Below are 11,328 nucleotides of genomic sequence, written 5' to 3' on the forward strand. Positions count from 1 at the left end.
TGACAACTAAAATGCACCATCATGTTTGTGTTTTTTCTTTCTTTCTTCCATCCTTTGTAATATCATATTAAATATTAAGGTAGCAGTTTATAATCAATGACTAATGACATTAGAAATAGAAAAAAAAACAATGTACAAAGACGCTCCAGGTGAGGCTTGAACTCACAACTTCGGCATTGCTCTACAGATACTGTCTTATTAGTACCACACGCTGACCAATTGCGCCACTGGAGCACTTTGCAGCATTAGTTGGTTATGCTAGATGTGGATTTTATTCAATACAATCAGTACAGTCATAAGAATTGAAAAAGAAAATCATTTTTGGTGATGAATGATGAGCAACAAAGGAACATGCATGCCAGATGGCACCTGAATAAGCTGTCCACGGTGATAGAAAAGGTTTAAAAAACAACAACAACAATGTTATCATAATTAATGTCATATTTTAGCTTCTGTGGTCATTTTTTACAAGCTAAACACTGCAAGACTGTTTTACAGTTGAAGCAAGGATAAAATATCAACTCTAGTGATGAGACACTTGCTGTAATGACTTCCACCCCATATGGGACTTGGGCCCCCTGGCGTAGGAGGGCGCAGTGACTTATCCATTATGCCAGTGGTGCTTACTGATGTTCTTATTTAAGACTGTTAGGTTTTTAATAGTCAATTATTTATTTTTGAGGAAAAAGTGAAGCTGTTTACTGTGTTCTTTGCATTACCAAGTCCAACAAGAAATGTGCTGGTACTATCCAGAGCTTTCAGTATGGATTATCATGCTATATTGCAGAAAATCAATTTGATGCAACTGCTTTACCAACAGTATGTTAATCTTTTCCATTGCTGTTTTTTTGGCTGACTGAAGGAAGATATGCAGTGCATTTGAACCAAAGCAGATGTGTGCTGACAACTTAAATGCACAATCATGTTTGTGTTTTTTCTTTCTTTCTTCCATCCTTTGTAATATCATATTAAATATTAAGGTAGCAGTTTATAATCAATGACTAATGACATAAGAAAAGGAAAAAAAACAGTATACAAAGAAGCTCCAGGTGAGGCTTGAACTCACAACCTCGGCATCTCTCAACAGATATTGTCTTATAAATACCGCGCGCTGACCAATTGCGCCACTGGAGCACTTTGCAGCATTAATTGGTTATGCTAGATGTGGATTTTATTCAATACAATCAGTACAGTCATAAGAATTGAAAAAGAAAATCATTTTTGGTGATAAATGATGAGCAACAAAGGAATATGCATGCCAGATGGCACTTGAATAAGCTGTCCACGGTGATAGAAAAGGTTTAAAAAACAACAACAACAATGTTATCATAATTAATGTCATATTTTAGCTTCTGTTGTCATTTTTTACAAGCTAAACACTGCAAGACTGTTTTACAGTTGAAGCAAGGATAAAATATCAACTCTAGTGATGAGACACTTGCTGTAATGACTTCCAACTCAGACCGGACTTAAACCCACAACCACTGGCTTAGGAGAACAGTGCCTTATCCATTATGCCAGTGGTGCTTACTGATGTCCTTATTTAAGACTGATAGGTTTTTAATAGTCAATTATTTCTTTTTGAAAAAAGTGAAGCTGTTTACTGTGTTCTTTGCATTACCAAGTCCAGCAAGAAATGTGCTGGTACTATCCAGAGCTGTCAGTATGGATTATCATGCTATATTGCAGAAAATCAATTTGATGCAACTGCTTTACCAACAGTATGTTAATCTTTTCCATTGCTGTTTTGTTGGCTGACTGAAGGAAGATATGCAGTGCATTTGAACCAAAGCAGAAGTGTGCTGACAACTAAAATGCACCATCATGTTTGTGTTTTTTCTTTCTTTCTTCCATCCTTTGTAATATCATATTAAATATTAAGGTAGCAGTTTATAATCAATGACTAATGACATTAGAAATAGAAAAAAAAACAGTATACAAAGACGCTCCAGGTGAGGCTTGAACTCACAACCTCAGCATTGCTCAACAGATACTGTCTTATTAGTACCGCACGCTGACCAATTGCGCCACTGGAGCACTTTGCAGTATTAGTTGGTTATGCTAGATGTGGATTTTATTCAATACAATCAGTACAGTCATAAGAATTGAAAAAGAAAATCATTTTTGGTGATGAATGATGAGCATCAAAGGAACATACATTCCAGATGGCACTTGAATAAGCTGTCCACGGTGATAGAAAAGGTTTAAAAAACAACAACAACAATGTTATCATAATTAATGTCATATTTTAGCTTCTGTGGTCATTTTTTACAAGCTAAACACTGCAAGACTGTTTTACAGTTGAAGCAAGGATAAAATATCAACTCTAGTGATGAGACACTTGCTGTAATGACTTCCACCCCATATGGGACTTGGACCTCGTGGCTTAGGAGGGCAGTGACATATCCATTATGCCAGTGGTGCTTACTGATGTTCTTATTTAAGACTGTAAGGTTTTTAATAGTCAATTATTTATTTTTGAGGAAAAAGTGAAGCTGTTTACTGTGTTTTTTTACATTACCAAGTCCAGCAAGAAATGTGCTGGTACTATCCAGAGCTGTCAGTATGGATTATCATGCTATATTGCAGAAAATCAATTTGATGCAACTGCTTTACCAACAGTATGTTAATCTTTTCCATTGCTGTTTTGTTGGCTGGCTGAAGGAAGATATGCAGTGCATTTGAACCAAAGCAGATGTGTGCTGACAACTTAAATGCACAATCATGTTTGTGTTTTTCTTTCTTTCTTCCATCCTTTGTAATATCATATTAAATATTAAGGTAGCAGTTTATAATCAATGACTAATGACATAAGAAAAGGAAAAAAAAACAGTATACAAAGATGCTCCAGGTGAGGCTTGAACTCACAACCTCGGCATTGCTCAACAGATACTGTCTTATAAATACCGCACGCTGATCAATTGCGCCACTGGAGCACTTTGCAGCATTGATTGGCTATGCTAGATGTGGATTTTATTCAATACAATCAGTACAGTCATAAGAATTGAAAAAGAAAATCATTTTTGGTGATGAATGATGAGCAACAAAGGAACATGCATGCCAGATGGCACTTGAATAAGCTGTCCACGGTGATAAAAAAGGTTTAAAAAACAACAACAACAACAATGTTATCATAATTAATGTCATATTTTAGCTTCTGTGGTCATATCATATTAAATATTAAGGCTACCAGTTTATAATCAATGACTAATGACATAAGAAAAGGAAAAAAAATAGTATACAAAGATGCTCCAGGTGAGGCTTGAACTCACAACCTCGGCATTGCTCAATAGATACTGTCTTATAAGTACCGCGCGCTGACCAATTGCGCCACTGGAACACTTTGCAGGTTTTGTTGGTTATGCTAGATGTGGATTTTATTCAATACAATCAGTACAGTCATAAGAATTGAAAAAGAAAATCATTGTTGGTGATGAATGATGAGCAACAAAGGAACATGCATCCCAGATGGCACTTGAATAAGCTGTCCACGGTGATAGAAAAGGTTTAAAAAACAACAACAATGTTATCATAATTAATGTCATATTTTAGCTTCTGTGGTCATTTTTTATAAGCTAAACACTGCAAGACGGTTTTACAGTTGAAGCAAGGATAAAATATCAACTCTGGTGATGAGACACTTGTTGTAATGACTTCCACCCCATATGGGACTTGGACCCCCTGGCTTAGGAGCGCAGTGACTTATCCATTATGCCAGTGGTGCTTACTGATGTTCTTATTTAAGACTGTTAGGTTTTTAATAGTCAATTATTTATTTTTGAGGAAAAAGTGAAGCTGTTTACTGTGTTCTTTGCATTACCAAGTCCAACAAGAAATGTGCTGGTACTATCCAGAGCTTTCAGTATGGATTATCATGCTATATTGCAGAAAATCAATTTGATGCAACTGCTTTACCAACAGTATGTTAATCTTTTTCATTGCTGTTTTGTTGGCTGAATGAAGGAAGATATGCAGTGCATTTGAACCAAAGCAGATGTGTGCTGACAACTTAAATGCACAATCATGTTTGTGTTTTTTCTTTCTTTCTTCCATCCTTTGTAATATCATATTAAATATTAAGGTAGCAGTTTATAATCAATGACTAATGACATAAGAAAAGGAAAAAAAACAGTAAACAAAGATGTTCCAGATGAGGCTTGAACTCACAACCACTGCATTGCTCAACAGATACTGTCTTATAAGTTTTGCACGCTGACCAACTGCGCCACTGGAGCACTTTGCAGCATTGATTGGTTATGCTAGATGTGGATTTTATTCAATACAATCAGTACATTCATAAGAATTGAAAAAGAAAATCATTTTTGGTGATGAATGATGAGCAACAAAGGAACATGCATGCCAGATGGCACTTGAATAAGCTGTCCACGGTGATAGAAAAGGTTTAAAAAACAGCAACAACAATGTTATCATAATTAATGTCATATTTTAGCTTCTGTGGTCATTTTTTACAAGCTAAACACTGCAAGACTGTTTTACAGTTGAAGCAAGGATAAAATATCAACTCTAGTGATGAGACACTTGCTGTAATGACTTCCAACCCAGACGGGACTTAAACCCACAACCACTGGCTTAGGAGAACAGTGCCTTATCCATTATGCCAGTGGTGCTTACTGATGTTCTTATTTAAGACTGTTAGGTTTTTAATAGTCAATTATTTATTTTTGAGGAAAAAGTGAAGCTGTTTACTGTGTTCTTTGCATTACCAAGTCCAACAAGAAATGTGCTGGTACTATCCAGAGCTTTCAGTATGGATTATCATGCTATATTGCAGAAAATCAATTTATGCAACTGCTTTACCAACAGTATGTTAATCTTTTCCATTGCTGTTTTGTTGGCTGACTGAAGGAAGATATGCAGTGCATTTGAACCAAAGCAGATGTGTGCTGACAACTTAAATGCACAATCATGTTTGTGTTTTTTCTTTCTTTCTTTCATCCTTTGTAATATCATATTAAATATTAAGGTAGCAGTTTATAATCAATGACTAATGACATAAGAAAAGGAAAAAAAACAGTATACAAAGAAGCTCCAGGTGTATCTTGAACTCACAACCTCGGCATCGCTCAACAGATACTGTCTTATAAGTACCGCGTGCTGACCAATTGCGCCACTGGAGCACTTTGCAGCATTAATTGGTTATGCTAGATGTGGATTTTATTCAATACAATCAGTACAGTCATAAGAATTGAAAAAGAAAAACATTTTTGGTGATAAATGTTGAGCAACAAAGGAACATGCATGCCAGATGGCACTTGAATAAGCTGTCCACGGTGATAGAAAAGGTTTAAAAAACAACAACAACAACAATGTTATCATAATTAATGTCATATTTTAGCTTCTGTTGTCATTTTTTACAAGCTAAACACTGCAAGACTGTTTTACAATTGAAGCAAGGATAAAATATCAACTCTAGTGATGAGACACTTGCTGTAATGACTTCCAACTCAGACGGGACTTAAACCCACAACCACTGGCTTAGGAGAACAGTGCCTTATCCATTATGCCAGTGGTGCTTACTGATGTCCTTAATTAAGACTGATAGGTTTTTAATAGTCAATTATTTATTTTTGAAAAAAGTGAAGCTGTTTACTGTGTTCTTTGCATTACCAAGTCCAGCAAGAAATGTGCTGGTACTATCCAGAGCTGTCAGTATGGATTATCATGCTATATTGCAGAAAATCAATTTGATGCAACTGCTTTACCAACAGTATGTTAATCTTTTCCATTGCTGTTTTGTTGGCTGACTGAAGGAAGATATGCAGTGCATTTGAACCAAAGCAGATGTGTGCTGACAACTAAAATGCACCATCATGTTTGTGTTTTTTCTTTCTTTCTTCCATCCTTTGTAATATCATATTAAATATTAAGGTAGCAGTTTATAATCAATGACTAATGACATTAGAAATAGAAAAAAAAACAATGTACAAAGACGCTCCAGGTGAGGCTTGAACTCACAACTTCGGCATTGCTCTACAGATACTGTCTTATTAGTACCACACGCTGACCAATTGCGCCACTGGAGCACTTTGCAGCATTAGTTGGTTATGCTAGATGTGGATTTTATTCAATACAATCAGTACAGTCATAAGAATTGAAAAAGAAAATCATTTTTGGTGATGAATGATGAGCAACAAAGGAACATGCATGCCAGATGGCACCTGAATAAGCTGTCCACGGTGATAGAAAAGGTTTAAAAAACAACAACAACAATGTTATCATAATTAATGTCATATTTTAGCTTCTGTGGTCATTTTTTACAAGCTAAACACTGCAAGACTGTTTTACAGTTGAAGCAAGGATAAAATATCAACTCTAGTGATGAGACACTTGCTGTAATGACTTCCACCCCATATGGGACTTGGGCCCCCTGGCGTAGGAGGGCGCAGTGACTTATCCATTATGCCAGTGGTGCTTACTGATGTTCTTATTTAAGACTGTTAGGTTTTTAATAGTCAATTATTTATTTTTGAGGAAAAAGTGAAGCTGTTTACTGTGTTCTTTGCATTACCAAGTCCAACAAGAAATGTGCTGGTACTATCCAGAGCTTTCAGTATGGATTATCATGCTATATTGCAGAAAATCAATTTGATGCAACTGCTTTACCAACAGTATGTTAATCTTTTCCATTGCTGTTTTTTTGGCTGACTGAAGGAAGATATGCAGTGCATTTGAACCAAAGCAGATGTGTGCTGACAACTTAAATGCACAATCATGTTTGTGTTTTTTCTTTCTTTCTTCCATCCTTTGTAATATCATATTAAATATTAAGGTAGCAGTTTATAATCAATGACTAATGACATAAGAAAAGGAAAAAAAACAGTATACAAAGAAGCTCCAGGTGAGGCTTGAACTCACAACCTCGGCATCTCTCAACAGATATTGTCTTATAAATACCGCGCGCTGACCAATTGCGCCACTGGAGCACTTTGCAGCATTAGTTGGTTATGCTAGATGTGGATTTTATTCAATACAATCAGTACAGTCATAAGAATTGAAAAAGAAAATCATTTTTGGTGATAAATGATGAGCAACAAAGGAATATGCATGCCAGATGGCACTTGAATAAGCTGTCCACGGTGATAGAAAAGGTTTAAAAAACAACAACAACAATGTTATCATAATTAATGTCATATTTTAGCTTCTGTTGTCATTTTTTACAAGCTAAACACTGCAAGACTGTTTTACAGTTGAAGCAAGGATAAAATATCAACTCTAGTGATGAGACACTTGCTGTAATGACTTCCAACTCAGACCGGACTTAAACCCACAACCACTGGCTTAGGAGAACAGTGCCTTATCCATTATGCCAGTGGTGCTTACTGATGTTCTTATTTAAGACTGTAAGGTTTTTAATAGTCAATTATTTATTTTTGAGGAAAAAGTGAAGCTGTTTACTGTGTTTTTTTACATTACCAAGTCCAGCAAGAAATGTGCTGGTACTATCCAGAGCTGTCAGTATGGATTATCATGCTATATTGCAGAAAATCAATTTGATGCAACTGCTTTACCAACAGTATGTTAATCTTTTCCATTGCTGTTTTGTTGGCTGGCTGAAGGAAGATATGCAGTGCATTTGAACCAAAGCAGATGTGTGCTGACAACTTAAATGCACAATCATGTTTGTGTTTTTCTTTCTTTCTTCCATCCTTTGTAATATCATATTAAATATTAAGGTAGCAGTTTATAATCAATGACTAATGACATAAGAAAAGGAAAAAAAAACAGTATACAAAGATGCTCCAGGTGAGGCTTGAACTCACAACCTCGGCATTGCTCAACAGATACTGTCTTATAAATACCGCACGCTGATCAATTGCGCCACTGGAGCACTTTGCAGCATTGATTGGCTATGCTAGATGTGGATTTTATTCAATACAATCAGTACAGTCATAAGAATTGAAAAAGAAAATCATTTTTGGTGATGAATGATGAGCAACAAAGGAACATGCATGCCAGATGGCACTTGAATAAGCTGTCCACGGTGATAAAAAAGGTTTAAAAAACAACAACAACAACAATGTTATCATAATTAATGTCATATTTTAGCTTCTGTGGTCATATCATATTAAATATTAAGGCTACCAGTTTATAATCAATGACTAATGACATAAGAAAAGGAAAAAAAATAGTATACAAAGATGCTCCAGGTGAGGCTTGAACTCACAACCTCGGCATTGCTCAATAGATACTGTCTTATAAGTACCGCGCGCTGACCAATTGCACCACTGGAACACTTTGCAGGTTTTGTTGGTTATGCTAGATGTGGATTTTATTCAATACAATCAGTACAGTCATAAGAATTGAAAAAGAAAATCATTGTTGGTGATGAATGATGAGCAACAAAGGAACATGCATCCCAGATGGCACTTGAATAAGCTGTCCACGGTGATAGAAAAGGTTTAAAAAACAACAACAATGTTATCATAATTAATGTCATATTTTAGCTTCTGTGGTCATTTTTTATAAGCTAAACACTGCAAGACGGTTTTACAGTTGAAGCAAGGATAAAATATCAACTCTGGTGATGAGACACTTGTTGTAATGACTTCCACCCCATATGGGACTTGGACCCCCTGGCTTAGGAGCGCAGTGACTTATCCATTATGCCAGTGGTGCTTACTGATGTTCTTATTTAAGACTGTTAGGTTTTTAATAGTCAATTATTTATTTTTGAGGAAAAAGTGAAGCTGTTTACTGTGTTCTTTGCATTACCAAGTCCAACAAGAAATGTGCTGGTACTATCCAGAGCTTTCAGTATGGATTATCATGCTATATTGCAGAAAATCAATTTGATGCAACTGCTTTACCAACAGTATGTTAATCTTTTTCATTGCTGTTTTGTTGGCTGAATGAAGGAAGATATGCAGTGCATTTGAACCAAAGCAGATGTGTGCTGACAACTTAAATGCACAATCATGTTTGTGTTTTTTCTTTCTTTCTTCCATCCTTTGTAATATCATATTAAATATTAAGGTAGCAGTTTATAATCAATGACTAATGACATAAGAAAAGGAAAAAAAATAGTGTACAAAGATGCTCCAAGTGAGGCTTGAACTCACAACATCGACATTGCTCAACAGATACTGTCTTATAAGTACCGCGCGCTGACCAATTGCGCCACTGGAGCACTTTGCAGCATTAATTGGTTATGCTAGATGTGGATTTTATTCAATACAATCAGTACAGTCATAAGAATTGAAAAAGAAAATTATTTTTGGTGATGAATGATGAGCAACAAAGGAACATGCATGCCAGATGGCACTTGAATAAGCTGTCCACTGTGATAGTATAGGTTTAAAAAACAACAACAACAATGTTATCATAATTAATGTCATATTTTAGCTTCTGTGGTCATGTTTTACAAGCTAAACACTGCAAGAAGGTTTTACAGTTGAAGCAAGGATAAAATATCAACTCTAGTGATGAGACACTTGCTGTAATGACTTCCACCCCATATGGGACTTGGACCCCGTGGCTTAGGAGGGCAGTGACTTATCCATTATGCCAGTGGTGCTTACTGATGTTCTTATTTAAGACTGTTATTTTTTTAATAGTCAATTATTTATTTTTGATGAAAAAGTGAAGCTGTTTACTGTGTTCTTTGCATTACCAAGTCCAGCAAGAAATGTGCTGGTACTATCCAGAGCTGTCAGTATGGATTATCATGCTATATTGCAGAAAATCAATTTGATGCAACTGCTTTACCAACAGTATGTTAATCTTTTCCATTGCTGTTTTGTTGGCTGACTGAAGGAAGATATGCAGTGCATTTGAACCAAAGCAGATGTGTGCTGACAACTTAAATGCACAATCATGTTTGTGTTTTTTCTTTCTTTCTTCCATCCTTTGTAATATCATATTAAATATTAAGGTAGCAGTTTATAATCAATGACTAATGACATAAGAAAAGGAAAACAAACAGTATACAAAGATGCTCCAGGTGAGGCTTGAACTCACAACTTCGGCATTGCTCAACAGATACTGTCTTATAAGTACCGCGCGCTGACCAATTGCACCACTGGAGCACTTTGCAGCATTTATTGGTTATGCTAGATGTGGATTTTATTCAATACAATCAGTACAGTCATAAGAATTGAAAAAGAAAATCATTGTTAGTGATGAATGATGAGCAACAAAGAAACATGCATGCCAGATGGCACTTGAATAAGCTGTCCACGGTGATAGAAAAGGCTTAAACAACAACAACAACAATGTTATCATAATTAATGTCATATTTTAGCTTCTGTGGTCATTTTTTATAAGCTAAACACTGCAAGACTGTTTTACAGTTGAAGCAAGGATAAAATATCAACTCTAGTGATGAGACACTTGCTGTAATGACTTCCACCCCATATGGGACTTGGACCCCCTGGCTTAGGAGGGCAGTGACTTATCCATTATGCCAGTGGTGCTTACTGATGTTCTTATTTAAGACTGATAGGTTTTTAATAGTCAATTATTTATTTTTGAAAAAAAGTGAAGCTGTTTACTGTGTTCTTTGCATTACCAAGTCCAGCAAGAAATGTGCTGGTACTATCCAGAGCTGTCAGTATGGATTATCATGCTATATTGCAGAAAATCAATTTGATGCAACTGCTTTACCAACAGTATGTTAATCTTTTCCATTGCTGTTTTGTTGGCTGACTGAAGGAAGATATGCAGTGCATTTGAACCAAAGCAGATGTGTGCTGACAACTTAAATGCACAATCATGTTTGTGTTTTTTCTTTCTTTCTTCCATCCTTTGTAATATCATATTAAATATTAAGGTAGCAGTTTATAATCAATTACTAATGACATAAGAAAAGGAAAAAAAAACAGTATTCAAATATGCTCCAGGTGAGGTTTGAACTCACAACCTCGGCATTGCTCAACAGATACTGTCTTATAAGTACCACGCGCTGACCAATTGCGCCACTGGAGCACTTTGCTGGATTAATTGGTTATGCTAGATGTGGATTTTATTCAATACAATCAGTACAGTCATAAGAATTGAAAAAGAAAATCATTTTTGGTGATGAATGATGAGCAACAAAGGAACATGCATGCCAGATGGCACTTGAATAAGCTGTCCACGGTGATAGAAAAGGTTTAAAAAACAACAAAAACAATGTTATCATAATTAATGTCATATTTTAGCTTCTGTGGTCATTTTTTACAAGCTGAACACTGCAAGACTATTTTACAGTTGAAGCAAGGATAAAATATCAACTCTAGTGATGAGACACTTGCTGTAATGACTTCCAACTCAGACAGGACTTAAACCCACAACCAATGGCTTAGGAGACCAGTGCCTTACCCATTATGC

At 35.8% G+C, this 11,328-nt stretch overlaps 7 non-coding genes across 7 annotated transcripts; all 7 read right to left on the reverse strand.

Annotated features, from left to right (window-relative positions):
* Positions 1-141: 141 nt before the first annotated feature.
* On the reverse strand, positions 142-234 carry TRNAI-AAU (transfer RNA isoleucine (anticodon AAU)). Its single transcript is given in 2 exon segments — positions 142-177; positions 197-234. It is a non-coding gene; the product is annotated as a tRNA-Ile (tRNA).
* Positions 235-1,041: 807 nt separating this feature from the next.
* TRNAI-UAU (transfer RNA isoleucine (anticodon UAU)) lies at positions 1,042-1,134 on the reverse strand. The gene is given in 2 exon segments: positions 1,042-1,077; positions 1,097-1,134. It is a non-coding gene; the product is annotated as a tRNA-Ile (tRNA).
* Positions 1,135-1,944: 810 nt separating this feature from the next.
* Positions 1,945-2,037, reverse strand: TRNAI-AAU (transfer RNA isoleucine (anticodon AAU)). Its single transcript is given in 2 exon segments — positions 1,945-1,980; positions 2,000-2,037. It is a non-coding gene; the product is annotated as a tRNA-Ile (tRNA).
* A 1,210-nt stretch (positions 2,038-3,247) lies between these two features.
* TRNAI-UAU (transfer RNA isoleucine (anticodon UAU)) lies at positions 3,248-3,340 on the reverse strand. The gene is given in 2 exon segments: positions 3,248-3,283; positions 3,303-3,340. It is a non-coding gene; the product is annotated as a tRNA-Ile (tRNA).
* A 2,611-nt stretch (positions 3,341-5,951) lies between these two features.
* Positions 5,952-6,044, reverse strand: TRNAI-AAU (transfer RNA isoleucine (anticodon AAU)). The gene is given in 2 exon segments: positions 5,952-5,987; positions 6,007-6,044. It is a non-coding gene; the product is annotated as a tRNA-Ile (tRNA).
* An 807-nt stretch (positions 6,045-6,851) lies between these two features.
* TRNAI-UAU (transfer RNA isoleucine (anticodon UAU)) lies at positions 6,852-6,944 on the reverse strand. The gene is given in 2 exon segments: positions 6,852-6,887; positions 6,907-6,944. It is a non-coding gene; the product is annotated as a tRNA-Ile (tRNA).
* A 3,907-nt stretch (positions 6,945-10,851) lies between these two features.
* TRNAI-UAU (transfer RNA isoleucine (anticodon UAU)) lies at positions 10,852-10,944 on the reverse strand. The gene is given in 2 exon segments: positions 10,852-10,887; positions 10,907-10,944. It is a non-coding gene; the product is annotated as a tRNA-Ile (tRNA).
* Positions 10,945-11,328: the final 384 nt, after the last annotated feature.

This window comes from Pseudophryne corroboree, unplaced genomic scaffold, assembly GCF_028390025.1.
Source record: "Pseudophryne corroboree isolate aPseCor3 unplaced genomic scaffold, aPseCor3.hap2 scaffold_1671, whole genome shotgun sequence".
Taxonomy (NCBI): Eukaryota; Metazoa; Chordata; class Amphibia; order Anura; family Myobatrachidae; genus Pseudophryne; species Pseudophryne corroboree.